This window comes from Hemicordylus capensis, chromosome 5 (genome assembly GCF_027244095.1).
Source record: "Hemicordylus capensis ecotype Gifberg chromosome 5, rHemCap1.1.pri, whole genome shotgun sequence".
Classification (NCBI taxonomy): Eukaryota; Metazoa; Chordata; class Lepidosauria; order Squamata; family Cordylidae; genus Hemicordylus; species Hemicordylus capensis.
In genome coordinates, this window is record NC_069661.1 from 169,689,780 (window position 1) to 169,716,487 (window position 26,708).

The 26,708-nt window shown below is 43.3% G+C and overlaps 1 long non-coding RNA gene across 2 annotated transcripts; it reads right to left on the reverse strand.

Annotated features, from left to right (window-relative positions):
- Positions 1-11,235: 11,235 nt before the first annotated feature.
- LOC128325986 (uncharacterized) lies at positions 11,236-21,588 on the reverse strand. Of its 2 annotated transcripts, none has more exons than XR_008307781.1 (4): positions 21,369-21,588; positions 18,795-18,975; positions 12,879-12,912; positions 11,236-11,349 (listed from the first exon to the last, which is right to left on the reverse strand). It is a non-coding gene; the product is annotated as an uncharacterized LOC128325986 (long non-coding RNA). The 2 variants fall into 2 exon arrangements; XR_008307780.1 differs by having other exon boundaries at positions 18,795-18,978.
- Between the last annotated feature and the right edge of the window lie 5,120 nt (positions 21,589-26,708).

Consider the following 26,708-nt stretch of genomic DNA (forward strand, 5'->3'; position numbering starts at 1 on the left):
AGACGGTGGATGTCCTGAATTGGGGGCTGGAGGCCATGATGGGTTGGATGTGGACTAATAAACTGAAATTGCATCTGGACAAGATGGAGGTATTGTTGGTCAGTAGGAGAGCCGATCGGGATGAGGAGATTTTACCGGTTCTGGATGGGGTTGCACCCCCCTTGAAGGAGCATGTACGCAGCTTGGGGGTATTACTGGACCCGGCTCTTCTTTTGGAGGCTCAGGTGGAGGCAGTGGCCAGGGGTGCCTTTGCACGGCTTTGGCTAGTGCGCCAGCTGCATCCCTTTCTTGAGAAGGCAGATCTGGTCACAGTTACCCATGCCTTACTCATGTCACGGCTGGATTACTGTAACATGCTCTATGGTGGGCTGCCCTTGAAGAATATTCAGAAACTCTCCTCTCACTGTGCTTGAGCACAACACAAATTCTGTCTCTGTAGTGTGGATAAAATGCCCTTTCAAAGGCAGTGCTACAGGCCAACTTCAGTTAAGGGTAGTTTGTGGACTCCCCATCCCTGTCTGACAAAATGCAGATTCAGGCACCTATAAACAGTCCCCTTGATCCATATACACATTGGGAATTCAGAAGCAAACCAAGATTCCATTTATGCCTGCTTATGAGGCAGACCAGTCTCCTTAAGTGGTGAAGCAGGGAAACTTGACTAACTTGACTAACAAGCAGAAGGTTGCCAGTTGGACTCCCTACTGCTACTATATCGGACAGCAGCGATATAGAAAGATGTTGAAAGGCATGATCTCATACTACACGGGAGGAGGCAATGGTAAACCTCTCCTGTATGCTACCAAAGAAAACCACAGGGCTCTGTGGGCTCCAGGAGTTGACACCGACTTGACAGCATGCTTTACATTTATGAGGCAGACCATAACTTAGTGGTAGAGCACATGTTAGGCAAGCAGTTTTGGCAAGCATGTTTGGCAATCCCAAATTCAATCCCTGATATATCCATATAGGACTGGGGGGAAACCCTGTCTGAAATCATGAGGAACTATTGCTAGTCAGCATTGACAGCATAGCCAGTACTGACCTAGAAAGATCAATGATCTGATTTAGTAAGGTCATTCATATGACCCCAAATGTTGGTAGGGTGGAGGGATGGCAGGGAGGCAGGCTCCTGCCTGCCTGCCTGCCTCCCCACACACTATCAGATTTTGTTGGGAGGCTCTTCCACTCAAGCAGCAGTGCAGGGAGCTGGAGGGAGAAGTCCACCAGCATCCCTCAATGCATCACACCAGGAGTGTGGTACACTGAGGGATCCTCTGTCAGTTGGGCACTCTTGCCATCTGGCTCTGTGTATTTATGGGTTTGGTACACAAAACAGGCTACTGGGGGAGGCAGTGCTGGGATTGGCCTCAATCCTGGCTCTGCACATGAGCAGCCCTAACCTGGGGTTTAAGGCAGTAAATTCATACAAGCTAGGCAATGGGGGAGGGGAAGAGAATCTTTCTCCCTGCCTCATGATCCTGAAAGTTTTCCTCAGTGAAGAACAGTGATTATCCCCTGTTAAGTGAACAAAAGCGGCACCTTTTTCAAGGGGTGATTCTCTTTATTTAGCAGGGGGAGAACAACTGGCTCTATCCATCCCCAGAACAACATCCCTCCAGTGGCTGTTGTTGGTATCTGTCTTGCGTTTGTTTTTTAGATTGTGAGCCCTTTGGAGACAAGGAGCCATTTTATTTATTTATTTGTTTGTTTGTTTATTTATTTAACATATTTCTATACCACCCAAAACTTGCGTCTCTGGGTGGTTTACAACAAGAACTTATTCATATCTATGTAAAACGCTTTGAGGACTTTTTGTTGAAAAGTAGCATATAAATATTCATCGTCGTATTCATATCAGAGCCAGAAACAAGCTCAGGGCCATCACAGTGGCAGTACTCGCATATATATACTTTCTACACCTTGGAGGTAACTGATGAACCCTGCGCAGCCCCATCTGATACATGGTATTGGAATAATCCACTTCAGGGCTGTAATGGGAAATGATTCAGGCAACAGCTTTCATCCTTGCTTGCTCAATGTCAAGAAATATGGGATAGCTACTACTTGTCTTCTTAGAATGAGAGCAAAGCAAAGGGAAAGATCAGTAGTGTAATTTATGCAGTTTGGGTAAACAGTACCGAAGCAAAATACTTTTCTGCTGAAGTTGATGTGGGAATAAAGTAATGCTATTTGAAAAGTTAGATGCCAGTATATCAGCTACACTGCTGCTTTTATTCTTCTTTCAAAGAAAGTTCAGAATTAAATATTGATGAGGAAGCGAACTAGTGAATGGAATTTGACACTGCAGATAACCTCATAGATTGTCAAGTTATTAGCAAAGCCAGTTGGGGAAATGTTTTACGTTGCCTGCTGGCTCTCTGCTTAACTAGTTAAAAAGAAGAATATTTCAGTATATGCTGCTTTTATTATATTTCAGGAAGGCCTCATGCAGCTGCCTTTGTCAGAGATTTAGCCCGGAAAGCCACAAAACATTGAGTGTTGCTATATAATGTAGCAGTAATAAAGCTGCATACATGTGCAACTGACAGTAAATCAGGGTCTATGAATGAAGATTGTATAAGTTAAGGAAAAAGAAGCAGTGATTCTCTTGTAAAACACTCAGTGCATGGACCTGCAGTCCCATTCAGGTATGTAGGTGCAAATATATATTTGCAGGCCCACTGATATAAAACTATCAAACATGAAGCTGCTCAGATGTAAGACTATTGCTATAAAAAGTAAGCGTGGGCCAGTGGTCAAATTCCAATGGATTGGATGAAGCTGGAAAATGCACCCTTTGTTGGAAAGTCCATTGGGGAATACTGCCCTTCAAAAGGGTGTTCTCCTTTACTATCAGATTAATGCTTTCTCTGCCAGCTTTCGTGAGCCAAGTATTTCAGATATCATGTATTCACATTGGAAGAAGAGGAGGCACAACATCCATACTGGAACATACGAACATAGGAAGCTGCCATATACTGAATCAGACCATTAGTCTATCTAGCTCAGTATTGTCTTCGCAGATTGGCAGTGGCTTCTCCAGGGTTGCAGGCAGGAATCTCTCTCAGCCCTATCTTGGAGAAGCCAGGGAGGGAACTTGAAACCTTCTGCTCTTCCCAGAGTGGCTCCATCCCCGAGGGGAATATCTTACAATGCTCACAATTCTAGTCTCCCTTTCACATGCAACCAGGGTGGACCCTGCTTAGCTATGGGGACAAGTCATACTTGCTACCGCAAGACCAGCTCTCCTCTACTGATATGAAGAGTGCAGTGAAGAAGGTAGAAACCAGATGATTTCCACTTGGTTCCGTATGGGGAGGAGAGACTAAGTGGTAAAATTCATTCCAGACAGGAATGTCATTGCTCTCACTCTCAGGAATCAGCCATGAGGCAAAGAAGGTGAGTTAAACTTGGACCGCAGTTCTCTTAACTGATTAAAGAGATCTGCAATGTGTGACTCAATTATAGTGCAGGTACACCTTGGCTAAGCCAATGTCAGCAATGCGACAATGTTCTTCCTTTCTTGGATGAGCAGTCCAGGCTCCAGACCAGGAATCAATAACCAGACTGTTCTCTGCTTCTCCTCACTACATAGCCTACAGTGTCAGCGAGGTCTTACCTATGTCATCACCCCGCTCCCACACAAGCCTCCAGGCTTTGAGTGGATAACAAACAATCCCCAAATGGATTTCCATTTCCACTCCTTTTGGGTTCCAAAGCTTAAGATCAGGCTGCTCCATGAAAATCCCCCTTCACCTTACTAATGCCTCCAGGTGCTCACCAGTTTTTCCCATGACAGTTACTCTGTACCTGCATCAACCTGCAACCAGGACCAAGAAACTATAGATTTTAAGGCACCACCCTCAACTAAGGACTCTTCCCAAGCCCAGTAAGCTAAATCTCCAATCACCAAGACAACCTGGGTGAAAGGAGCAATTTTTTCACCTGGAGCTCTTCAAGGTTCTACTGCCCTGATTTCCTCACCATGCCTCATGGGTTCTATTGTGGGACCTGACAAATGCACACAATCACTTTACATTTTGCTTTAGTCAGAATTTCAGTGGCAACCCAATATTAGGAATGTGCAAAACGTTTAAATGTTTAAATGTTTTGACTAGAAATGGCCCGTTTTGAATGTTTCAAACTCGAAACAAAATGCCCTCTAAATAAAGGGCCTGTTTTCCTCTTGCTGGTTGGTTTCTGGCACTGTCTTCTGATTCTTTTGAGATCTCCTTGCTTCTTGGTTGGCTTGTTAGCTAACAAATCAAGTGTTATCATGGGCAATTGTGGCCCCATTGGGTGGTGGGGGATACCATTCAAAGGGACTGATAGGCAGAGAGATCCCTTATGCCCCTCTTGAAGAGGATACATCAGGAGGAGGAGAAAGGTAGGTTTGATTCTGTGGTTTCTTTTCTCAGCACTGAGTATAATATGCTGTGCTATTGCTGCTATAACTATCTGGTTTTGCTGGATCTCAAATTAACAAAGGCAGAACTTGGGTGCCTGCCTGCCTTGAGTTGTGGTTCATTTTGTTTGTGAGATAGTGTTCTGGCGATAAATGGACAGTGGCAGCTCTGTGTGAGCTCTCTCTGTGTGTAATATTTCTTGGTGATTACTGTAATGAGCTCCATGTCTGTCCTTGAGACTAAGCTGTGCTTTACTCACTGCTCTGGTCTGCTCTGCAATCTGCATTGCAAGGTGTACTCAGTCAAAATGTGGCTGAATAGTTGAGCTTATGGCCATGCCTGCTGCTAAGTAAGTGTGCTGCTGTGACAGCTGTTGTAATGCTAGGAAGTAACATAAGGAGTCATAATTATGTGTGAGAGAAACTTGTGCCAATGATGTTACTGCAGTGCAGACACTGTGGCTGGCAGTGGATTCTGGGTCAGTTATTCTTTTTTGGCCATTTTTGGACTGTCTTTGAAATGTGTGTTGGGAGGGACAGATTCCCTTGAAGGTGTGCTTCTGCAGTGTTTTTCAAGGCAGGGATGCAAAATTTATTGTAAATTGTAGTGCAAAACTTGTGTGCAGTGCACTCTGAGTACAGCTTATACCGGCTATAGGGAACAATGGGGAATTCAAAACAGCCCATTGTTTCCCATAGATCACTCCTAGGGACACCAAAGTGGGTAGTGTGGTAGGGCATGATGGGTGCTACCTACCACCCAACCCACAAAAGAAATGGGTAAGTGGGCAATTTTTAATAAATTATTAACTTTTCCCCCAAACCCACATATGATCTCATAGGTTAAAAGTTGTTTTAAAACCCTAGGAGACACCCATGGGGAACAATGGGCTCTTTTGAGTTTCCCCATTGTTCCCTATGGCCAAAACACTTGAAACATTTTGAGTTTTGTCCTCTCAAAACAGCCAGTATGACCGCTGTTTTGATGAAATGTTTCGGCTATCTGAGCTCAAAACAAAATGCAAAATGGGTTCCGTGCACATCCCTACTCTGTTTAGAATTAAACATATGGCCTTGCTTGTACATTATGCTCATGGTAGATCATGATTCTCCTGAGAGATATACAGAGAGATATCTCTCTAGCATTTGCTCACTGCATTCAGAGGACTCTGTCATAAAACAAAGTGAAACAAACTACTTAATCCTCTTTTGCACTATTCATGATTATAGTCATTCATTGCATAGAAAACACCATTTCCTATAATGTGCTAACACTATAGGTTTGCAGTCAGCAATGTTTTCCGTGAATAAAAAGCAAACAGTTGAGTGTTCATTAATTATTCTTTGGCTGCACAAGTCAATACAATTTCTAATTCAAGTGCTCTCAAGAGGCTATGTACACAGTGCAAATATTGAGTTAAACAATACAAACTGTGAATGTTTACTGACATGTGTGCTTTATTTTATTTTTAAATAATGCTTTCAGAGAATGAACATACTTGTTAAGTAACTAGTCATGATACAGAACATGTACCAAGCCAAATCAAATACTGTCCCTGCTTGCATAAAACATGGAAAATAACACCTTATTATGGAGAACAGCAAAGCTATGATATATATGACCAGAGCAAATATAGAAGTATATTAATCCATACAAACAACAGACTCCCAATAGATCCTCATGCATTGCTTTCACATCTCTTTTGGAAGGTCCTCTTAATGATATCCCAGTTTTGAGCAAGACAGAGGGCCAGTTCAGATGATGTGTCCAAACTGGTCCTGCTCACACATGATGAGGAACATGAGTGCATATGTCCCTCCTCCCTGTGTGCCATTTGGCAAACTCATGAGACATACCTCTCATATATGATAATAAATGGTACATTAAGTAGTACTTAAACTGCACTTGAGGTGTGATGACCCTCTATGAGATTAGTCTGTGGAATGGCGCACCAAGATGGGGGTGAGATATGCATGCTGATGCCTCACACCACGTGTGTGCAGAGCTGATTCAGACATATTTCCCAAAACCAGCCCAATGAGAATGAAAGATAGATTATGTTTGCATACATAACAGCATAAAGTACTCAACAGCTCTGCCATTCAAAACATCAACACAGCAAAACAATTTTGTTCAGGTTAATGTAAAAACAAATTTAAAAATAAGCCCATTAGCACTAGCTGTTCTCTTAGAAGTAAAGGCTAGTCACTGTTTTGTACAGTTCCCTCTAACTCTCTATGACCTTCCTTCACACGTTGTGAGTCTATTGGAAACATAGTTCAGCCTATCAGTGAATCATATATTATTTTTCATGACGCTCATCCATCCAGATTTACACAGCAGTAAAGTCTGTGTTGCACAAGCAGATGGTCAGTAGTAACTACTAGGATGCAATAAATACCCATGGTTTTCCTGAACTAAAAGCCTCAGATTTGAAAGAACAGATAAACATCCCAAATATGACAACATTTCACAAAGAACCACAGGTAATTAACTTCTGAACTGGTACATATTGCAAGTTACCAACCCTAGTTATGCCATACCATCACAAGTAATTTAAGATAAATCCACGAGGAAATGAATTAATGTCACCTTTTTGTTGTTGGTCTTGTTACTCCTAGTGCATTTCTTGACAGCAATGAATTCAGCCAGATGAAAATCGGTGTACACTTTACATGTTGGGAAAGATTCAAAATTGTTGTACTGTTCTTTGAGGAGGAAAGCAACTCAGAACAATGGCTTGTCTCTAATTGCATCCAGAGGAACATTTTGATTGATACAATATAATTTACAGACTCTGCAGGGACACGTAAGGCATAGCAATTTAATATTCTATTTCATTTATTGTCATACAATTTTGCATAGTAATCTTGCTTATTCATATATGCTTAAATGTCCGTGCTACCTTTTGAACACATCACTCAAGGAGGTTTACAAGTTTTCTAAAGCACAGATTAAAATCCATTTAAATAAAAAGCAACACTATGACAGGCAAGAACAGCAGAAAATTGAAAGGCACTTCTATACTGCACAATGATCCAAATTCCAATGCTGGAGGGTCCTGGCTCCAATGCAGTTACAACCTCAAACATTAATTAGGGAACATGCTGCCTAATCCACATTGCAAAATGGATGAAAACGCTCATCCCACATTTGCTCTGAGAGACCACAACAGATGCCTCACTGGCAGATAGTTTTGATCCGGTTTGCATGGTTGGCTCCCAATCCAACAAGGGAATCCTTGGGAATGGAGAGGAATGTACAGCAGCCACACTCCCAGACATGCCTGAAGACAGGCAAATTGGTTCTGATAAGTCTCTATGTGGGCATGCATGCATGTGCATGATGGGAAGAATCCTCTTATTATTAGGGGTGTGCATTTTGGAATTTTCTCGTTTCGATTTGTATCCGAATCAAAACACCCCTGTTTTGTTTTGTACCCAAATTTTCTGAATCCGAATCACCCCTGTTTTGTTTTGTAGCCAAATTTTCAGAATCCGAATCGATTTGGATTTTTAAACAGGGTTCCAGGGCAAAAAGAGTGGGTGGTGGTCGTAGTGTCCAATGGGTTGAAGCTACCACCCAAATTTCAAAGGAACTGGGCAAAGGGTTGATTTTTTGTGAATGTTTTAAGATTACGCATCTTTAAGAATTTTCCCATAGGGAATAATGGGGATTCCAGCAAATGTATCGCTTCACATTGAGGGGAAAGGGGTGGCCCAGAGCGCGTGTGGTGGGTGGTAGTGCCCAATGGGGGCAAGGAAGCTACTAGAATTATTTCAAAGGAATTGGGCAAAGGGCTGATTTTTTTGTGATTTGTTGAAGTTTATGTGTCTTTAAGATTTCTCCCATACGGAATAATGGAGGTTTCAGCAGCCCCATAATTCCACTTGGGGGGTACTGGGGTTGCCTGAGGGGTTGTGTAGTGCACATAGGGTACCAACCACGCCCATACCCACAAGCCCGTGGGGTACTGGGTTTTGTTGTTTCTGAGGTGTTCAGTGTAGATTCTCTGGTAGCATATGGGATTTTCAGTGAAAAACAAGAATCCACTCTCATATGCTACCAGAGAATCTACACTCAGAACACCACAGAAACCGAGCACCCCATGGGTTAGCAACCATTCCCCTGGCCAATGTAGGGTCACTAAAGAGTGGCAAGAAGCAAATGAGTCATGGGGAACAAGGAGGGAATTGTCAGCAGGTCAGCCCATGATTTAGGTCACTGATCAGAAGGCTGGAAGGGTGGGAAATTCAAAGAGATGTCAAACACAAAATGGAGACTCACTCAGAGATCACCACAAAATGGAGGTCCAAAACAACAAAACATTTTGTAGCCGAAACAGGGACGTTTTGTTTTGTATACAAAACTTTTGGATTTGGAAAATGGGTGTTTTGTTTTGTCTACAAAACACCCAAATGGGCTGTTTTGGGTACAAAACGTTTTGTATTCGAAACATTTCGCACATCCCTACTTATTATGTGTGGGGATGGTTTTTTGGTGTCTCAGTAGCTGGGTGCTTGCAAATCTTCATAGGGAAGAAAGAAGTGCAACTTAAGACTTGGAAAGGAGGACCTGGAACAGTGTCCATTGCTCCTACCTTGAGATCTCAGGTGCTGCAAATCAATGCACTAGAGTTCACTTTCCCTCTTTTTTTTTTTTAAGCCATCATCTTCATCTGCCTCCCTGATGATGTCTTCAGTCTGTACCCATTTGGGGTACTGCTAGTAGGGATGTGCAAACCGGTTCAACCTCGAGCCAGTTCAGTATCAAACTGGCATGGCTCGAGGGTGCGACATTGAACTGGCCATGAGCCAGACCGGCCCTTGTTCAGCTTGAGGTTGAACTGAACTTTGCAGGTGTCTCAAAAGTTCTAACTTGAAAAAGTTTTTTTAAGGACTCGCTGCCTCTGGGGAGGCACTGCCATGGCTGCAGAGGGTGGTGGTCTCCAGCAGTTCCCTATCTCCCTGCTGGCCTCCTCCCCATCTCAAAATGGCCCAGTTCAGGTGGTTCTCAGCCTCTATGTAGTGGCGGCAACTATTTTTGGTCATGCAGGTGTGCATTGCGCATGCGCTGCGGCCTCCAAAATGGCTGGCACCATTACACAGAGACCCAGAATGGGCCAAAAACTACCAAAACTAGGCCATTTTGAGACTGGAGGGAGGCCAGTGGGGAGAGGGGAACCACCAGACACCTCCCCATGGCCATGGCAGCGCTCCCTAGGAGCGGTGAGTCCTTTAATCTTTTTTAAATGTCCAAACCCCCGAACCAGCTCGAATCCAAGCCGAGCCGGGGTGTGTCCAAAAACGAACATGCTCTGTTCTGTTCGAGTCCAGTTTGGACTCAAACCGAACAAGGCAAACTGGTTTTGTACCCACCCCTAACAGCTAGTCTGTGCAACTGCGCAATAGTGCAAGCTGCCCCCTGACTTGGCTGTCTCCAGCACACACCCAGCCATGAGAGTTTGGGGCTCACTTCACTTCCAGTTACCTCCCACTGGCTGTGGCTGGTTATTGCTTTCTGCCCTACCTCACTGACCATCACTGTGTTCAGGCCTCTTTAAAAGGATTGCATCAATAAATCCTCAGACGTTTCCCACTGCTTCACCGTCAAACCTTATTCCCAGCTCCAGCTGTTCCTCTTTTCTATTTTAAGTGAATATTCTTCATTTGAGCATATTTGGGGGAAAATATGACTTTAAGGATGGAGATATAGAATTAAGTCCACTGAGGATAAATAAATATGTTGTGATAAAAACAGAGATGTGTATAGCTAGCCCTCATTGCAATACAAACAAATCTATAATAGAACATATCCTCCAAATGTCATGATTGCAGCATCTGTAGGACATAGATTTTCCCAGCTGAACCTGATACAACCCTACCTCTATTCATCCATGTCAGATGAACATCTGTCAGCATTAGCACTCTCCAGTTCAAGAGTAATAGTGCCAGTTTATCGGAGTATGTCTGCTTTATTGATGACTCAATTTCAGAAAGACATGTATGTTTGTTTGTGTTCTTATTTGAAACTGAGAAGCATCATTCCACAATACAGCTATGTCATGTTTTTGGAACAACAAAACAAAGCAAAACCATGTTGCTTTCATTCGACAATAGATGTTAAATTACTATAATCTGCTTGAACTTCTGGATGTTGTTATTGAGGCTGTGCAAAAACTGGATTTTAATTTGCATCAGGGGGTCTGTATATAATTTTATTTTCTTGTTTTGAGGCTGAGTAACAAGCCCCAGTAATGAAAATGATTTGCGAAATCCATGACAATGCTTTTATTTGCTGGAAATCATTCTGCTAAGAAACAAAGCATTTGAAATGTTGAAAGAGAATCCATGTCAGTAAATTGATCTGCTTTTAATTATAAAAATGCCACACCATTTTCTGAAATATGATCCAGCAGAACAAAGTCGTTCTTGCAGTCTGAAAAAAAAGTTCACGGAAAACCAATGATATAGCACTTAGATGTATATGTTTTGCGTAATCAGATGTTTAGTAAAAGCAGGATCCAGAAGGATAAATTTTGGAATCACATGCCAAAGTTTAGACTTGGGCGAATATGCCCCAAAATATTCTACGCACATTCTCAGGGGATATTCTAAGCAATTCCTGCTGCACCCTAAAATATCTGGAGAATATTCTCCCCAAATTCTCCCTTTCTCATTTGATGAAAGATTAACTTGTAACCTATTGGCAAATGTAGATCAGGTTGATTGTCCAGCAATTATTGCCCATTATTACTGGGACTTCTTGTCCTCTTGCAGACTTAATTTACAGATTCACTGTAAAACAGACTCCTGATTCTACTGTGCCTGATTCAGTAAGAATTTTTGTTTTTATTAATTTGATTTTTATTACTCGCAGCCTTTCCAGAATCTTCACAGCATGAATGTTAGCCCATCGACACACCTTGCCTCTCCTTTTTCTGCAAGTGGACATTGAAAAGCAGAATTAATCACAACATTGTGAAATTTAAAACACCACATGTTTGTGGATTATCCACCACAACACAGTAGGAGTACGACCAGACCAGCGAGGCCTGAGTTCAAAATCTCCATTCAGCCTTAAAAGCCACTTTGTGACTGAAGTATTTCATGACTCTCAGACTAACCTTCCTCTCAGGGTGGTTGTGAGGATAAAAATGACCATGTAAAAACAACCATTAAAATAATGTTGGCCCCAAATCTGCTACATTGCACCATAACGGATTTTCTCCTGCTCTCAGCAGCAGTGGAGAAAGTAACTCTCTTTCTTCAGTGCCTCACAATAGCTTTGCAAGGTAGATTAGGATGAGAGTATATGACTGGTGCAGTTCTTGACCCACAACACCTCATTTCTTGCTCACTCCCATGCATGTTGAAATGCTCTCAATCCTGGGGCACTACTCCCACAATCAAACACTCATGTATTATTTATTTTTATTTCTGTATCACATAGACCTGTGCAACAAAACTGTCTTACAGGCCATGGTTTCCCCCCTCCTCCAATTATCTTCTCTCCCTATTGGGATTTCCCCCCTACCAATGTCTGCCCCAAGATTGCTCCATCTACTTGCACCACATTGGTTTTTCTCCTGTCAGCAGCAGCAGCAGCAAAAGAGGAGATAAATTGTTGGGAATTCTCTCTGGTAGAGAAACCCTTTTTCAATTATAGCAGAGTGCACAGAGGCACAACACAGCGGAATTTACTTAGGCATGCGTGTATGCTGAGAGTAAAGTAACTTGGAGCCAGTTCATAGTTTCAAATCAATATATAAGGCATTTATTAAGGAACTCCATTCTAGATAGGAAAGTGAGGAGTTGGGATCTCTAATCTATCTATCTAGCTGGATGCAGATGGATTCTGCATCTTCTCTGCACACATGGTGCAGGGACAGGACCTTGCTATGTTGCAAGGTAGAAGGAACAGGAAGAGAAGAGAGAGGAAGTGTCTCTGAAATGAGCAATCTACATTCCAAAGGGATAGTGTCAGAGCAGTAGAGAAGGGATGACCAATGTCTTGACCCTCTAGCCCTCTGACTCACTAGTCTGTCCTCCACTGTCTTTGAGACAAGAGAGAGCGCAAAGTCCTTAACTTCCAACATAAATAACACTCCTTATTCAGTGTTCAGTGCCTCACAACATGCAACTGAACACAGAAGGGGCAGTGTGAGAAAATAGCACAAAACAGAAATGCTGCTGTATTCAGTGAGCATCTGCCTGAGCTTTACAAATCTTACCACAGGCGACTATTTTCCTTTCCTTCTACAATTAGTACCCTGCACAACTGTGGCCTCCCAGCTCTTGTTGGACTACAATTCCCAGCATCCTCAGCCACAGTGACCTATAGTCAGGGAGGATGGGATATGTAGTCCAGCAGCTAGAGGACCACAGTTGTTCAGCCCTGCTCTAAAGGAATACCAAATGGTATTGAAAAAATCAGGTGAGGTACGATATCAAGAGGAAATATGCATACCAATAGCTCGGGGCCATCAGTTCCTTGACTGCACCTTGACAAAAGACAAGCTCATTATAGCTCATTTGATACATTTCTCTAATCAACCAAACATTCACTTCTTCTTAACTTTTAAAAAATTTCTTATTCCAGTCTCAGAGGACTTGCTACAGTCTCCATATATAGATGTGTGCGTGTGCTGGATGAGGCAGGCGAGTGGGGAAAAAGAATAACTTTGCTAGCCCCAGTGTTCTCGTTATCCACTCAAACACACACAAAGGCCTTTCAGTCCAAGCCCCAGACTTGTGACAGTTTGTGACCTGGAAGACAGAAAAGGTGTACATGGGGTGTGTGACTGCATGTGTGCGCGTGCAGAGGTGTGACTATGTGTATGCATATGTGGATTAAAATTTGTGAGAAAGAAATCAAGCCAGAACTCATTCCCTCAGCCTTTGCCAAAGGCTACTTCTAATTTGGATATTATATCAACTGCACTGTCCAATTGACTTGGTCTGCTCTGGACATCAACCACCAGCAGTTGGAATGGATTCTGGTTTGATCCCCTCCCCCTCCTTTTAATTTTACTTTCTTAAACCTATTTACTTAAAACTAGTTTACTTTCTTAAAACGATTTGCTTTCTTAAAACTCTCATACCTTGACTAGCACACATCTGTGTAATGGAGATAGTGACAAATTCTGTAAGATGGGACTCAGGAGACCATAGGAAGCTGCCGTCTACTGAGTCAGACCATTGGTTCATCTAGTCCAGTACTGTATATTGTGTACACTGGCTGGCAGCAGCTGAGCTCACCAAAGCTTCAAGCAGGAATCTTCCCCAGCCCTGCCTAGAGATGACTGCAATGGCATATGTGACGTATGTGTGTGTGTGCGCGTGCGTGCGCATGCGTGCGCGGTATTAGTTAACGGAGGAATTTTTTTAAACTTTCTTTTAATTTTACTTGCTTAAAACTATTTACTTAAAACAAGTTTACTTTCTTAAAACTAGTTACTGTGTTAACAATGGACATCTTTGTGTACATTGGCAGCTTCCACACAATGATTGCAAAGCAGAAAACACAAAGTTATTGGAATGCATCGTTCTCTCAATATGCCTTAATGGTACATATCAGACAAAATGTTTTTGTGGGTGTGAGAGGATCAGGAGCATAGGGACCATGAAGCGGGGTGGGTGGGTGGGTGGGGTGATTGTTCCCCAGCTGCCAGGGAGCCACCAAGACTCCCCCTCACCCTAGGCCAGGGCAGCCCTTTGCCCCCTCCCACACCAAGCCAGCAAATGAAGCGCTTGCTGGCTGGGAGCGTGAAAGATGCTCGTCTCCTTTCCAGACAGTGCTTAACTGAAACACTGGCTGTGCTGGGGAGAAAAGGCCAGCCAGCCAGCGCTTCAATGAGACACTCACTGGTTAGGGATGGGAGAGGGTCCAATACCTTCCCAGATATTGGCCCCACCCCTGCATCTGACAAGGAGCACAAGGGGTGGGGCCAATGCTGAGAACAGGGTACATCAGACCCAGCAGTTTCCCTTCTCCAGTCAGGGGTTTGTGGAATCGCTGACAGGAGCTCCTTTCCCTGCCTCCTCAAGAAAGCAGGAGACAATTGTCCCCCCTTGTTCCATAGTCCCTATGCCTGGACTAGGACCAGGGAGACCCGAGTTCAAATCCCCATTCAGCCATGAAATTAGCTGGGTGACTCTGGGCCAGTCACTCTCTCTCAGCCTAACCTACTTAACAGGGTTGTTGTGAGGAGAAGCCTAAGTATGTAGTACACTGCTCTGGGCTCCTTGGAGGAAGAGCGGGATATAAAATGTTTTTGGTTTTTTTAAAAGTTTTGTCTTGTTAATATGTATCATTAAGGCATATTGAGAGAATGATGTATTCCAATAGCTTTGTGTTTTCTGCTTTGCAATCACTGTGTGGAAGCTGCCAATGTACACTGGGGCTGATGCACCCCGCCTCTGTGGGTATGGCTTGGGGCATGTGCTCTAGTGAAGGAGAGCTTGCTAGCATAGGAGGCAGACGGTCCCACTGTCAAACAGCTATAACAATTTGAACATTCATCATAACGTCAAGGCTAAATCTGCTTCCCACTGGTTTTAGTCCTGTCATTTTCTGCCAGTTTTCCTAAAGGAGTCTTTGAAAATGCAAGTCGTCAGAAAAAATGAATAGTACATTGGAACCACAGGAGTCTACATGAGATGTGTGGAAAGGCTTGGATTTTATCATAGTTTCTATTAAGAGGAAATTTACAGCGATGTTATTAGCTACTGTTAATGCTGAAGAAGATTGTCTGTGGCTATGATAAACTTATTAGAAGTTTTCCCCACCCCCAATCATTCTGGTTGCCTACTACATTTCAGATTAAATTGTTTTAAGAAATGGGTATCATGTAGCAAAGCCATAATAGCATTGTTGTTGCCTTTGGTTATTGTAGCACTCTTGAGGATAATAAAACAAATTCAGAACCCGGGAGAACATCTGACAGCAGACAGTGTAAGAGCCATTAAATCTCAGGAATGCTGAAAATGGCCAGTGATTATCACTGGGCAGTTACCTTGTTTCGTGTGTTTAAGGTAGCAGATACCCCTCTTCATATGCAAATGAAACTGCACCAGAGACACTGCTCTGTGCCCTGAAGCACTAGGAGTCAAATGTTAGCAGTCATTGAGATATTCTTTGGGTGAGAATGTCTTCATGCCAGATTCAATCTCTTAGCAATTCTCTCCTGCTGTAAAGGTAAGGTAAGGTGAAGGTGTGCTGCCGAGTCAGTATTGACTCCTGGTGACCACAGAGCCCTGTGGTTGTCTTTGGTAGAATACATGAGGGGCTACCATTGACATCCCCCACACAGAATGAGATGATGCCTTTCAGAATCTTCCTGTATTGCTGCTGCCTGATATAGGTGCTTCCCATATTCTGGGAAACACACCAGCGGGGATTCAAACCAGCATCCTCTTGCTCCCTAGGCAAGTTAGAAGAATAATCAAAAATAGTATTCTGGTAGAATATTATTTTCCAAGTCTACTAAAGTTAATTTAATCAACCACTCAGCACCAGCTGCAGGTTTCTGGGGGCATCAGAAGACTACCCTCCAAGGCCCCTCTGGTCTTGTGGTAGCAAGCATGACTTGTCCCCTTAGCTAAGCAGGGTCCGCCCTGGTTGCATATGAAAGGGAGACTAGAAGTGTAAGCACTGTAAGATATTCCCCTCAGGGGATGGAGCTGCTCTGGGAAGAGCATAAGGTTTCAAGTTCCCTCCCTGGCTTCTCCAAGATAGGGCTGAGAGAGATTCCTGCGGCCTTGGAGAAGCCGCTACCAGTCTGTGAAGACAATACTGAGCTAGATAGACCAATGGTCTGACTCAGTATATGGCAGCTTCCTATGTCCCTATGTTACCTCTACAAGTCCCCCTACATTTTGTGGTAGGACTTACCTTGGTACATCAGATGAGAGAGAGGAGGTGATGACAGAGCAGGGCTGCTCAACCTGGGCCCCACAGCTGTTTTTGGTCTACAACTCCCATAATTCCCAGCCACAGCAGTGAGGATTATGTAGTCCCAGAGAGCATAAACCACTTGGGTTTAATCCTGGCCAGGGATTATGGAGGGCTGAAGTTGAGCAGCCCTGAGTCAGAGTGATTCACTTGACCAAAAGAGTTTCTTTGCTGGCATAGCCTTCTGCCTTCAGCAGGTGCCCAAGATGGTGACCCTTCACATCAGCTCTGCAACCACTGTTGCAATGTTAATATAGCTGGTCTTATAGCTCAAACTGTGCTTAATAAACAGTTGTAATGTATGACAAACAATAGTGATTCAGAAATCTTTGAAATGTGCATGATGGAAGAGAAGACATCTAAATACAATCAAATTAAGTGAGCACCTAAGAGTAATGTTTATGTGCACATGAATCCCATTTTTATTTTTTCTGGACTGCATTTTAGCTCCAAATGTCAAATCTAAACCCTAATCTAGGAGAACACAAGCATATTTCTGAACTGTGCTTACCTTAGAGCAAAGTGTAGTAACCAGGAAGCATTCGAAATGTATTTATTATATATAGCAATGAAAGTGAAACACTATCATAGCTCTAACAAAGACAGATAAAGGTGGCTGCCATCTGAATATTGGTGACAACTCTGCATTTAGGACTTGTGTACAGAAGGCAACACTGAATGTGGAGAGAAATGCTTCCCTTGGGCTGGTTTAGGTGATACTTGAATCAGCCTATCCTAATCATGGAGCTGCTGTGGGAGGCGGGGAGGAGGAGCATGGACATGTACATCTCCCCACCATCCCCCATTCATGTGTGTGTGTGTGCGGGGGGGGGCTGCAGTTCTCAAATGACCCTCAGTTTGCAGATTACATGCTACTTTAAACTAGAATTCAATCTAAGAATTGTGGAGTGTTTCACACGAATCACCTCTCCCCCCCACACACACTTGTGATTTAGGTGGTGGTTGAGGTGGCACACCAGGTGGAGGGAGATGTTCACAAGCATGTCCCCGCCACCTACCCACATGGACTGGAAGACGTATCATACCAACATCTAATGATCTGACATGGGTGGTGTCACCCATATATATATCAGAGAAGGTTATCTGAATGTGGGGATGTCCAGAAGGTGTGGCCAAGGAGCACATCAGTGTGGGGTGTGTGACTATCAATGTGCTTTTGTTTCAAACAAAAGTTAGGCCACTATTCAGGCAACTGCTACTATGAAGAATGACCTGAATGTATTCTCAAGATTATTCATCGCTTGCCAGTCCCAAGCAGAATATCTCCAAAATCTTCAAATATAAAAAGCATCCCTGGCTGTAATTTATTTCAGCACATGGAGAACAGGCCTGGTATACAATTTTTACACAATAAAGAGTCTCTAGAGTAACTTATGCAGAATCAAATAGCAGTTGTCCTGACATCAGATTCTCTTTACACACACACACACACACACACACACATACACACACACACTCCTCTCCTGAAAATGACTTCTGAAGTGGGCTAAAGATGTATTTAATCCACCGTGTGTTTGTGTATCCCCTGTTCCTCTTGCTTCTCTCGCTATAGAAAGTATTAGGGATTTTTGAAAGGGCAGGGGAAGAACTAGTTTTGGAAGGATGGATTTTTTTCTACCAATATTTATTCATCCGAACAATTATTTGCCTGTTAACTTTTAATGCATGTATAATAGCACATTATCATATACAGCTTAACTAATGTACTGTAGTCTAGAGCACATTTTAAGAACATTTAACCACTCTGTGTATCAAATTGCAAACTTTTGACACATAGAATTAGACTTACTTCATAGCTATTTTTTCCCCTGAATGCGAATATGTTCAATCTCTTTTCATCTTATGAGACATCTCACCTAGAGCTAAAAATATTTAGATGGCACTCTATTTTGTTTGCCATGGAGCACTGGTATTTAGTTAAGATTGATTAAGGTTTAGGCTCTTCCATTTAATGGAAATAAAATGAGAAAAAAAATGCAGAGAATTTCATGCAAGCTCCAACAGTTGCAAAACACTGTGGTTTAATTTTTAAATCTTGGAACCCTATTGATTCCATTTTGGTTCCCTTAGAAAATTATCTCACTCTGGTTGCCCCCCTCCCATTATTCTTGATCCATTCCCAATGAGATTATTTGTCTACAAAGTAATTTATCCTGGTTCTATAACCTTATAACCTTAACCAGCATGCATTAACCTCATGAAGAAATAAACCACATGCATAGTTCTGCTTGCTTAGATGATTGAAGCTTTCTACCTGTTTTCCCCAAGGTATCAATTATATTGAAATTAAGACTATCCACCTGTCAGGTTTGATGCTCATTTGCAGTATGCTTAAAATCATCTTTCCAAAAACACAGTCATTATGCACATAATTCTATATTTTATTTCTCAGTATAGTGTGGCAATTACCTGTATTATACTAACTTCACATAAAGCAAGATGGTAAGAACCTCATGGGTCAAATCCAGATCTAAACCTGCTAGCCCCTAGGAGTTCTTGGATCAGAGATGTTTGCCAGAATGTTCTCTGTGAAAAGCTTGCTTATCACTGCTTCAATCAATGAGTTTTCTGGTACCTTTTCAAAGGGTTCCTGCTGAATGATGTTGGTTGAGAAGATGAAAACAGCTTACAAACATTATAGCCTAAGGTTGATATACCTGTTACCTCCAGGCTTTATGCCACAAAACCTGAGCAGATGTTGCTATATTAATAGAAGTTGCTATTTCCATAGATAACTAATACACATACTGACAGGCAGTGGGGATGTGCCGAAACGTGATTTGGCATCGGAATTGTGGCACAATCCCTTCAAAATCGAGGGCTTACCCAGCCCCTTTAATATGGAGGAGAGCAGGTTCATCCCTGCTCCTCCTCTGCTCACCCCCACTTTTGTACAGGTGGCTCTCCTCCTGCTATCAGCTCACACCGGTAGTGCTCTCCCTTAGCAGCCTGCACGTGATGGGGCTGAGTAAGCCCTTGATTTTAATGGGATTGTGCTGTGATTTGGAAGCTGAATTGTGTTTTAAGCACATCCCTAACAGGAAGTATGTATTTTGACTCAGATCTGATGTTACATTTTCAAAAGAAAAGATAACTCCTATTAATGATGACATGATAAAATGTGTGATTTGCTCAGCTTTTCCTCCCCTATCAACCTTTCATTCTATAATTAGCCTAGAGAAAATACAGATGCAGACTAGAGGGAAAGTGAGCTGTGCACATTACCGGATTAGGGATGTGTAGAACTGGTTTGATTGTGAACCAGACACCTGCAAACCAGGCCAATTTGAGCAGTTCGTTTGTGAACCACTTTAAACTGGTTCAAGCTGGTTCGTTGAACTGACCAGCCCAGCCGATTGGTTCAACCAAACTGGTTCACATACCCATGGTTCAGTCCAAATTCCGTTCAAATTCAAACCAAACCACACCAAATAGTCTGTGCACACCCCTACACATTATACATTCCAGGGGCATAGCTATAATTGAGCGAAAGGGTTCAAAGAACACAGGCCCCGAGCTCCTAAGGGCCCTCCAGATCCCTCCCTCCCTATTTTCTTCATTATCTCCCTCACTCTGGGGGGCCGCCAGAGAGAGGGATGAACACGGGCCCCCTCTTCCCTAGCTACGCCCCCGATACATTCACATATTTACACCCTCTGCTCCCCCTACTGACCACCACCATCTGGTGAGGGATGACCCAGTAGTGAAGCTTATTGAAATGCAATGAGAAGCAGTGGAAGAAATGGATGGCCGTCAAGGACAAGGGCATCAAGGATCAGCCAAGTGGGTCATATAATGGGCTGGGCCCTCAGGACTATGTCTATCCTGGCCAACCACTGAAACAACCCTTGTTTTAACCTATTGAGGTCATTCACACAATCAAAAGCTGTGTTGTACCCGGGTTTGGGAGCTGTGTGTGCTCCCAATTTTCAGTTGTGTAGAAGCAAGGTAGGAGGGAAATGTGGGTAGATTTTCAGCCTACTTTGCTTCCATGCAGTCACATCTACCCAGACTTTCCTCTTACCTTGCTTCCACACAACCAAAAATTGGGAGCACATACAGCTCCCAAACCCAGGTAGAACACAGCTTTTGATTGTGTGAATGACCTCTGTCATGCACTGGCCTGGGTTCACAGTCTCCAGTTGCCTCCCTTCCTCTGCTCCTGTTCATAGGCTTGTGGAAGTACCTCAGAAGTGCTGGGTAGGGGTTAACTGTCACCCTATTCCTCCACCAGCTGTCATGGAGAGGGGTAAGACTGCTCCTCACTGAGAGTCTCTAGGTCCAAGTCACTCCCATCTCTCCAGACCTCCTTATCTCTGGCTATTCAAGCCTTAAATAAAGCTCTGCAATCAGGGCAATCCCAACCACCCTCTCCTGACTCACCCTCTCCAATGTAGCTGCCTGCATCTTCCCTCCTTCAGCTGTTGCCTGTCTTGCCAGCTGTTGAGGCCCTGCCTTCTCCTCTTTGCCACCAGGAGGCAACCTGCTGGCCCATGCTGGCCCATCCACAGTCTGTGGATTCCTGGGTGTCCTGGCTCTCCCTGGCAATCGTATAAGGTCCAAGCTGACTTTGCCTGTACCCAGAGGCTGTATTGCCTCTGTCTTCTCGGCCCCGTGACCAGGTAAATACTTGGGCCGCCACATGGCAAGTGGGAAGGCCCAACAATCTCATATTCTTCTCCCTTCAAAAACCCCTTCAGAAAGGTCCCTAGTGACTCAGTTCTTGTTGTCATGTTTGAATACATACATTCAGAAATGGGCAGGAGATGCATGGAAATTGCTCCATGTACATTGGAGCAATTACCAATGTACATAGTTCATAGTATGAACTATGTACATAGTTCAGAAACTTCAATTAGTTCAAAATGCGGCAACCAGACTGGTCTCTGGGGTAACCCGGAGAGACCATATTATGCCTGTTCTCATACAGTTGCATTGGCTGCTAATATCTTTCCAGGCAAAATACAAAGTGCAGGTTATTACCTTTAAAGCCCTGACCGGCTTAGGTCCGGGTTACCTTAGAGAGCGCCTTCTTCTGTATGATTCCCATCGCACGTTGAGGTCATCTTGTGTCTTCTGAAAAAATAATTTCTGGTTTCATGGAAAACAATGGCTCGTTAAAGGGTATATTTTATACAAGGAACAGGAAAGGAAATACAACATTGTGTGTATCATTTCCCAAGCCCCTACTTATGGACTAATATTTCAGTGTACCTTGAGTTATTAATAAGAAAAATTCATTCACGCTAAAAAAAAACACAACCCTTTCTTCTTGCTATAAATCTAGAAAGAGAAGAGCTACATGTTCATAATTATCAATTCCATATAATTCTCAAGCCCATGTTCCTGAAATGAATTGAGAAGTATTATGGCAATGAGCAGGTCAATTCTATTACCTGGTAGGAGAGAAAAGAAGAATGGTATAGGGAAAATCTGCAGTCTAGGAATGTGCTTGAAGCATTTCAGCACCTCTGTTTCCAGGCACCAAAATGCTTCCAGCTGCCCCAGCTGAATCATTTCAGCTGGGGATGAGTGGGCACTTTAAAAGGAGGAAGGCAGGTCTTACTTCCCCCTCCGCTGCCCCCACCCCACCAGAACAGCACAGTTTGCATTAAGCAGCTGGGCTCTCTATTTCCCCAGCTGTATTTGCTTAGGAACAGGAAGTTCCCAGCAGTCTTTGGGCAGCGTCAGGCAGGAAATGGCATCTGAGCATGTGCGAAACAGAGAGTCTGGCTGCTTAGTGAAAACAGAGCCCCTCTGACATGGTGGGGGGCAGTGGAAGAGCAGTGGAGAGGCTCCTCCTTTTAAAGTGCCCACTCCCCCCTTTCTCCTTTGAAAATGCGCACTGCCCCCCCATGTGTACAAAATGCTTCATGCACATCCCTAGCAGTCCGTAACAACCTTATTCCCACATATTGGGGTGAGGAATAGGCCAAAGGAATAGGCTTACTTTATGCTGAAGTGAAAGAAATAGAGGTTGCACAGTCATAGATGTGTGGCCCAAGGATCATCATAAGGCTACCCTAAACTGCCCCCACCCCCATTTTTCTTGCACTGGGTAAGCTTAAATTCCATAGTCTAGGTTTGGCCCAAGGTACTATAACGCCTTGATCTTAGCCATCCATGTTTGGCTTTTTTCCTTTGCAATCCCAAGAAATGAGCATCAACAATTGTGACAGTTGGCCTGGTTTGTTTTCTATCTTGTCTTCAAAAACTGATTGACTGGTACAACTGACTGGTACAATGTCTGGCTGTCAAAGAAGTTTGTAATTCTGAAGTGATCCACCAATATGAGTCGCTTCACTGGTTACCCATTTGCTTCCGAATTCAATTCAAAGTCCTGGTTCTTACCTTCAAAGCCTTGCAGGGCTTAGCACCTGTTTACCTACAAAATCGCCTTTCCCATCCAATTACATCCCGTCCTGTTAGATCATTTCAGATGGCCCTTTTGTCAGTCCTTGATTTTCGAGAGGTTCAGAGTTCTAGGACCCGCAAAAGGGCTTTTTTGGTTGCTGACCCAATTCTTTGGAATTCTCTTCCGCTTCAGATTTGTATAGCCCCTTCTTTACCAGTCTTTAAATCCTTACTGAAGACCTTTCTTTTCCGCCGGGCATTTCCCTTGTAGTTTACTTTATTTCCTTTCCATTATCTATATTAGTTTGCAATTTTTAATGTAATTTTTTAATTGTAATTTTTAATGTTACCTTATTTACATGTCACTGTACACTGCCCAGAGTCTTTGGAGTGGGCAGTATATTAAATGCTTCTAATAAATAATAATAAATAAGTAATATGATCTGCTGCAATACATCTCCATAATGCTGTGCCCAGGGCTGTTGAAGAATTCAAAGTTTTTCATGATGGGAACAACTGTGGAGGTGCTGCTAGTGTTACCACCAATTGTTAATCATGTCAGGGCTGTGTTACAACTCCATAGCAGACCCAGGGTACAGCATTCTGGAGCTGTAATGATGTACATCATGTGGGCCTCTGTGTTGTATTCTGCCTTTCTGATAAACACATTTGTTATTTACAAGTTTGTCCAAGTGGGAATCCTTAGATATTTGGGGAGCAGAGGGAGAAAGCCAGAGGGAGAGAGAGAAAGGGAAAAGGAAGGAGTGAAATTGAGCTGCTTCTTAATAAATTTCTCAAACCTACAAAAGATGCTTTAGATCTATCTATCTATCTATCTATCTATCTATCTATCTATCTATGTTTATATAAAACCTTACATATAAGTAGGCAGTGTACATAATCCAAGTTATAATATAAAAATAAAATAAATAATTAGTTTCTCAGAATAAAAACAATTAAAAACAATTCACAGAATAAAACAATTAAAATAATTTCAAAGAGTAACACAATTACAAAGTTTAAAATTAGTTTTAATTAAAAGCTTGAGAATAGAGGTGTGTCTTAAGGGCCTTTTAAAAAGCACTCAGAGATGGAGAAGCTCTTATTTTGACAGGGAGTGCATTCCAAAGCCCTTGGGCAGCCACAGAGAAGGCTGAAGTGCCATTCCCCTGGATTTGGGGGCAGAGGTCCAGTTCCCCGCACCTCTGGCAGCCCCTGTGCCCCCCCCAAATAATACTCCCCACCTCAACTGTGTTGAGCAGCCAAGCATGAACAATTTTCAGTACTGTGCAATGAGCTTGCTGTGACCAACCTGTAGAAAACCTCCAGCCTGCCTGGTCTCCTCCTGTCATGGGGGGCAGTGCCAGACCGGGTAAGCAACTCAATGAGGCCTGGTGACAGCCGCGCCTGTGGGAGGAAATGCTGCTGCTTGAGCAGTGCCGGCAGCACGGTGGAGGGAAGAAATGTGGCAGCGATGGGAGCAATCCCCAGCCAGGCGATGGGGGAAGAAATAGGGAGAAGAAACATGGAAGAGGGAGGGGAAGAAATACAATGGTGGTGGCAGCAACAGCAGCCACCACAGCAGGAAGGCTGCACACTAGCTGCTGGGGCTGGGGGCAGAGATGAGATGAGATTTATCCTGCCACCGCTGGTGGTCCATTTCTCTCCCCACCCCACTGCCCATGCCTGCCAAGTGCCAAATAAGAGTTTCTTCACTGTGTTTCTCCCCTGTCCCCTGCCATTGCTGGGGCTGACACACTCCAGACAAAGGAAAGAAGGAAGAGGGGAGAGTGGTAGGACTGTCCATGCAAAATGTGGTATTTGCAGGTCAGTGGGAAGCATCTTATTCAGAATTTATTCTAAAAATACAAAAAGAAAATTTTCCCAACTTCCCCTGAGCATTTTCTGGTGTAAAAAAATAGGTGCATTCAGCTAGTATATGTAGGAATGTATATGTAGCGGATGTTTATCTTGTAAATAGGGGCCCGATAGCCCATTAGGCCCAGGCTCCAAAATTACCCAGCTATACCTCTGCAGCCCCGAGTCACCACCAGATGAGCTGATGGCAACCATAACCAGACCTCCCTGGTAATAAATGCATTATTGGTCCTTTGCACCCAGTTTGGTCCGCAGGCAGCTTCTAAACATGGTGTTGTGAGCCAAGCCTGATTTGTACACTAGATATGCTCCGGAGCTAGCATATGAAATTAGGCATGTTTCACCAGTGTCACAAAGTGATCAGTTCTTTATACAGTGACCATGTATGGTCTGGGCATGAAAGTAGAAAGAAGACCACAACACTCTCAAATAGGTCTTGATTTCACATAATTTTGGATTGATAATTCTGGGTCTAATGTGGTTGCCAAGGGTGGCCACAACAATGGCAACCCTCATCAGCAGAGCCCCAGAATTTTCTCAGCAGGATTCTGGGCTTTGGAGATGATGGCTGCCTCTGATGATATGTCATACTCTTGTTTGGATCTTTCTTCTCTGCCATCAGCATTTCTTAATGTTTTCATAAGGTCACCTGTATCCGAAACAGTAGCATCATCATGGGATATTTCTGACTTGTTTGGGGCAGTAGCAAGTTGTGTGTTCTCCAAAAGACATACCAACCAGAAATGAATCATGCCTCCTCAAAGGAAACTTGGTCTCTTTTGTCAGCTAACTTGCTCTCGTTCAAGACCATGTGGCTGCCTTTCTTTCAGCCTATAAACATTAAAGCCCAGGGTGAGCTACACCTAGTTATTAAAAAGATGTGGTCAAGTGTGACCGAACAGCTGTATGTGATAATGCCCTTCTCTTGCCATCCAAAAAGGGCCTGCAGTTCTGGAAGCACAGCCTATCAGAGAGTGCACAGAAATAGTTTACAGCTCTCAGCTTAGAGCTTCATTACTGGATTTGGATTGCCATGAAGCAGAGCACTAAAAACTCTCCAGGGAAAATCACTGCTTCCATTATCATTCACTCACTGTCCAGTAGTGTCGCCTTGGGAAGTAAGGTGAAATAGAGTATATACGTGTGTGTGTGTGTGTGTGTGTGTATGAGAATTTTTAAAGCTGTAAACAGAACTCCAAGTAAGTATTATATCTGGATCCTAGAATTTAAATATTTTACATTTTAAAAGCTAAAGAAGTTGATCTTTTCTCATTTTTTAAAACTTCTAAACAGAGTGCCATTGCATTAAAGAATGTCATAGAAGTGGAATCACACACACTGATAGGAGTGGGTGCGGGGGGGAGAGAAACTTAACCTATGCAATTGTCCATAAGCAAACCATGAAAGCAGATTCTTTACTGGCTGAGTGAGTCACTACTGAAAAGCACACAATACTCTTACCATGAGGAAATGGATCATCTGCCACTAGTCCATATCAGGGGAAAAACTTGCTTATGAGTTGATGTAGGTCTCCCAGGAGTGCAATAAGCTGGGTAAGTACAATATATAGTTAAGCAAAGGGTTTGTGGAGTGGCTTTGTGAAATGAAGGAAACGATTAGCAGCCAATTAACACTCAATTCTCACATTAGGATTTTCTTAAATAAGTGTATTATTCCTATAGTAATGTGTAGATAAATGTTCATATGTGTGTTGCAGGTAAACATTAATATGTGCAACCTTCTGGCTGGAAGATGTGATATGCACTGATTGATCAATAGCAAACTACTATACTATGAAGATAAAAGGAAGTGTGTTGGATCAGAACAGGCCATTTAGTCTAGCATCCAGTTCTCACTGACAAACCTTATGCTACCAGGAAGCCCAGAAGTGGGACTTTACGGCAATAGCCCTCTGTCATGGCTTCCCTACAGCAACAGGGGATTCAGGGGCATACTGCGTCTTGAGTCCGAAGGTGCCATGATGGTTAATGGCCACTCATATGCCATTAACCATCAAAAGGCTGAGGAGCTGTGAATGTTTGCTCTGACAGTTCAAAATGAACGATACTATGACCATCAGAAACAGGAACA